Source organism: Apium graveolens, chromosome 7, assembly GCF_009905375.1.
Source record: "Apium graveolens cultivar Ventura chromosome 7, ASM990537v1, whole genome shotgun sequence".
NCBI classification, from domain to species: domain Eukaryota; kingdom Viridiplantae; phylum Streptophyta; class Magnoliopsida; order Apiales; family Apiaceae; genus Apium; species Apium graveolens.
The window spans coordinates 100,255,110-100,260,531 of NC_133653.1; the positions used below are offsets into that span (position 1 = coordinate 100,255,110).

Sequence of the window (5,422 nt, forward strand, 5' to 3'; positions counted from 1 at the left end):
GCTCAGCATATCTGCACGGGCGCGCAGCAATCTGCGCGGCCGCTCAGCATAGCTGCGCGGGCGCGCAGAGGGTCTCTGGAAAAAAAAAATTTCAGCCCCTTTTTTCTGATTTTTTTGTGTTTTTGGATAGGTTATTAACTTCTAAGGGTTCCTGTAACAACAATTCATGGGTTGCCTCCCACGTAGCGCTTCTTTTTCGTCATTAGCTTGACGTTCCGTACCTTTCTCAAGTAGTCAACAAAATGGCACTAACCACCTCTCGGTTTGCCATGTCCCCATAGTAGTGCTTCAACCGCTGACCGTTAACCTTGAATGCTTGGTCCGAATCATTCTCAAAAATTTCCACCGCTCCATGTGGAAACACAGTTTTGAAAATAAAAGGTCCAGACCACCTTGATTTCAACTTTCCAGGAAAAAGTCGGAGTCGAGAGTTGAATAAGAGAACTTGTTGCCCCGGCACAAATAACTTAGGATGTAGCTTCCTATCGTGCCACGTCTTCACCTTTTCCTTATACATTTTGTTATTCTCGTATGCTTGAAGTCGAAATTCATCAAGTTCATTAAGCTGAAGCATTCTTTTCTTACCAGCTGCATCTAAATCCAGGTTCAATTTCTTCAATGCCCAGTAGGCCTTATGCTCAAGCTCCGCAGGTAGATGACATCCCTTACCGTACACCAACTGAAATGGGGACATACCAAGTGGAGTTTTGTATGCTGTTCTGTAAGCCCAAACAACTTCATCGAGCCTTAAAGACCAATCCTTCCTTGACGGACAAACAACCTTCTCTAGAATGCGCTTTATCTCTCTGTTAGACACTTCCGCTTGACCATTTGTTTGCGGATGATAGGCAGTAGCCACTCGATGATTCACATTATAATGCTGCATCATAGAAGTGAACTTACGGTTGCAGAAATGCGATCCTTCATCACTTATGATTAGCCGAGGTGTTCCAAACCTTGTGAAAATTTGCTTATGAAGAAAATTTAGCACTGCCTTTGCGTCATTTGTCGGTAAAGCTTTAACTTCGACCCATTTTGAGACATAATCGACTGCCAGCAAGATGTACTGATTATTGCAAGACGAGATAAAAGGCCCCATGAAATCGATTCCCCAAACATCAAAGACCTCGACTTCAAGCATCACATTTAATGGCATCTCATCCTTTCTCATCAAATTTCCCACTCTTTGGCAACGATCACACCTTAAAACAAACTGATGAGCATCCTTGAACAAAGTAGGCCAAAAAAAACCTGCTTGCAGAATACGAGCTGCCGTCTTCTCACCACCATAGTGTCCACCATAAACCGTGGAATGGCAGTCTCGTAATATCCCCTCCATCTCACAGTACGGGATACATCTCCTGATGATCTGGTCAGCTCCCTGTCTAAACAAATATGGTTCATCCCACATATACCACTTCACCTCATGCAGAAACTTCTTCTTTTGAGCGGATGTCAAATTAGGAGGCATTACATTGCTGACGAGATAGTTTACAATATCTGCAAACCATGGTTCTTCCTCCTCAACTGCAAACAACTGCTCATCCGGAAAAGATTCATTGATTAACGTCCTATCTTGTGAAGTAGAATCGGGATTCTCCAACCTAGAGAGATGGTCAGCTACTTGATTCTCAGTACCTTTTCTATCCTTGATCTCTAACTCAAATTCCTGAAGTAAAAGCACCCAACGAATGAGTCTCGGCTTCGAATCCTTCTTGGAAACCAGATAGCGAATAGCTGCATGATCAGTGAATACTGTTACTTTCGTACCAAGTAGATAAGATCGAAATTTCTCGAAACCAAAGACTATAGCCAAAAGCTCCTTCTCAGTAGTGGTGTAGTTCAATTGGGCCCCATTTAAAGTCTTACTCGCATAGTAGACCACATGGAAGAGATATTTCTTGCGCTGTCCCAGAACTGCACCTACCACATAATCACTCGCATCACACATCATCTCAAACGGTTCTGTCCAATCTGGTGCTGTAATAACTGGTGCAGTGATCAAACTCTTCTTGAGAGTCTCGAATGCCGCCAAACATTCATCATCAAATTTGAAAAGCACATCTTTCTCAAGCAAATTACGCAACGGCTTAGATATCTTTGAAAAGTCCTTGATGAATCACCGATAAAAACCCGCATGACCAAGAAAACTACGGATTCCTTTCACAGAATTAGGTGGTGGAAGATTTTCAATGACTCCCACCTTGGCCTTGTCCACCTCCAGACCCTTGTTAGAGACCTTATGCCCAAGAATAATGCCTTCACGCACCATAAAATAACATTTCTCCCAATTGAGCACCAAATTAGTTTCCACACACCTTTTGAGTACGGCGCACAGATTATTCAAACATTCATCATAAGAATGTCCAAAGACAGAGAAGTCGTCCATGAACACTTCGACATTATTTCCAATCATGTCAGAGAATATAGCCATCATACATCTCTGAAAAGTGGCCGGGGTGCCACATAACCCAAACGAAACTCTGCGAAAAGCAAATGTGCCAAATGGACAAGTGAAGGTAGTCTTTTCCTGATCCTCTGGTACAATACAAATCTGATTATACCCTGAATAACCATCCAGAAGACAAAAATACTCATGACCTGCCAACCTGTCAAGCATCTGATCAATGAACGGAAGAGGGAAGTGATCCTTCCTTGTGGCTTTGTTCAATTTTCTATAATCCATGCACACTCTCCATCCTGTAACTGTTCGAGTGGGGATGAGCTCATTCTTTTCATTTGCGACCACAGTGATACCTCCTTTCTTATGTACACATTGTACGTGGCTCACCCACGAGCTGTCAGAAATAGGATAAATGATGCCTGCATCCAGCCATTTCAGAATTTCTTTCTTCACCACCTCCTTCATGATGGGATTCAGTCTTCGCTGCTGTTCCACAGTCGGCTTACTACCGTCCTCTAGCAGAATTTTATGCATACAATATGAAGGACTTATCCCCTTGATGTCTGTTATGGTCCATCCAATAGCCGATTTGAATTCTCTCAAAATCCTTAAGAGCTTGTCTTCCTCACTACCTGAAAGGTCAGATGAAATAATAACAGGTAACATAGATGAATCACCTAAAAAGCATACCTCAAGTGTTCAGGTAATGGCTTGAGCTCCAAGGCAGGTGCTTCCTCTATTGATGGTTTGAGCTTTCCTTCAGCATTCTTGAGGTCAGAAGTACCAAGAGATTCAAACGGCATGTCCAGCTTTCGCTTCCAGGGAGAAGCGTTTAGATATTGTAATTGCTTGTTGCCATCTTCATCATCGCTGTCAAAATCCCCCAATAAGGCCTTTTCCAAAGCATCAGACATTAGCATGCGATCGAGTTCTGAAGTAACCGCATAATCAATCACATCCACTTTTAAGCACTCCTCATCTTCTGTAGGGAATTTCATTACCTTGAATACGTTGAAGGTCACATCCTGATCTTGTACCCGTATAGTAAGTTCACCTTTTTGCACATCTATCAAGGTACGGCCAGTAGCCAAGAAAGGCCTTCCCAAGATTATGGGAATCTTCTTATCTTCCTCAAAATCCAGAATAACAAAATCTACAGGAAAGAAGAGCTTATCCACCTTGACGAGCACATCCTCCACTATGCCCCTTGGGTAAGTAATTGAACGATCAGCCAATTATAGAGACATGTATGTGGGTTTTGGATCAGGCAGATCCAACTTTTTAAAGATCGACAACGGCATCAGATTATTGCTTGCTCCCAAATCACAAAGGCACTTGTCAAAAGTCAGATTGCCAATGGTGCAAGGAATGGTGAAGCTTCCTGGATCTTTCAGTTTTGGTGGTAACTTTTGCTGCGAACAGCGCTGCATTCTTCCGTGAGAGCAATGGTTTCAAGGTCATCCAGTTTCACCTTCCTTGAAAGAATAGTCTTCATAAACTTCGCATAACTAGGCATTTGCTCCAGAGCCTCAGCGAAAGGTATATTGATGTGAAGTTTCTTGAACACCTCCAGAAACTTCCCGAACTGTCTATCCAGCTTTTGTTACTGCAATCTCTTAGGAAAAGGTGGTGGAGGATAGAGCTGTTTCTCCCCTGTATTAGCCTCAGGCAGAGTGTGTTTAACAGTAGTCTTCCTTGGTTCCGCCGCTTTCTCCTTTTGCTTAGATTCTTCATCACTAATTTCAGCTTCTCCTTCTTTTGCCTTTTCAGCATCAGCAACTTTTCCAGACCTTAAGGTAATAGCCTTGACTTGCTCTTTAGCTTCCTTCCTGCCTGGTACTTTCGTGTCACTGGGAAGAGTGCCAGGCTGACGATTGAGCACTGCATTGGCTAATTGACCGATTTGATTTTCCAAGGTCTTGATATAAACCGCCTGACTCTTGCATAACAGCTTAAGTTCCTCAAAATCAGCACTAGTAGGTACAGCTGTACTTCCCTGTTGAGGATATGATTGCCTTGTAGCATACTGCTGTGGTTGCTGGAATCCAGGTGGGTTAAACTGTTTACTCACTCCTTGCTGATATGGTGGCTGAATAGCATTCTGATTATTCCCCCAGCTGAAATTTGGATGATTTCTGTTATTAGGATGATAGGTCGCTGGCACAGGCTGCTGTTGTCACTGATAATTATTCACATACTGAATAGATTCGTTGACAAGAGAACACTGATCCGTAGCATGAGAACCTGCACAAAGCTCACAAACCATAGCTATTTGATTAACTCCATATGTAGCCAAAGAATCAACCTTCATTGATAGCGCTTGGAGCTGGGCTGCAATAGCGGTGGCTGCATCAACTTCCAGAATACCTGCTACCTTGCCTGACGTCATCCTTTGAGTTGGGTTTTGATGCTCATTTGCAGCCATCGTCTCTATAAGATTATACGCCTCAGTATAGCTTTTAGCCCATAAGGCGCCTCCAGCTGCTGCATCGAGCATGGGCCGAGATTGGGCCCCCAAACCATTATAGAAACCAGTGATCACCATCCAATCCGACATTCCATGATGTGGACATTTTCTCAACATTTCCTTGTAGCGTTCCCAAGCCTCGCACATAGATTCTGTAGGTTGTTGCGCAAACTGAGTAAGAGCACTCCTCGAGTGATGGACCCAGCTTTTGCGCAAGATCTTGCCACGTAGTGATGGACCCAGCTGGTTCAGAATGTAACCAGTCTTTAGCCTTATCCCTCAGTGAGAATGGGAAAAGCCTTAACTTGATAGCCTCATTAGTCACGCTATTATACTTAAAAGTGCTGCAGATCTCGACCAAATTCCTTATGTGCATGTTGGGGTCTTCAGTTGCCGCTCCTCCAAAAGAAACAGAATTCTGCACCATCTGAATAGTGCCCGGCTTGATTTCAAAGGTGTTAGCTTGAATAGGCGGATGAAGGATGCTTGACTGAATGTCATCAATTTTAGGCCGAGAAAAATCCATAAGAGCTGGATCAGCTTGAACAATA

General features: G+C 43.4%; 1 non-coding gene across 1 annotated transcript; it reads left to right on the forward strand.

Moving 5' to 3' along the window:
- The first annotated feature begins 4,959 nt into the window (after positions 1-4,959).
- LOC141675664 (small nucleolar RNA R71) lies at positions 4,960-5,065 on the forward strand. Its single transcript, XR_012556306.1, has one exon. It is a non-coding gene; the product is annotated as a small nucleolar RNA R71 (small nucleolar RNA).
- The last annotated feature ends 357 nt before the right edge of the window (positions 5,066-5,422 follow it).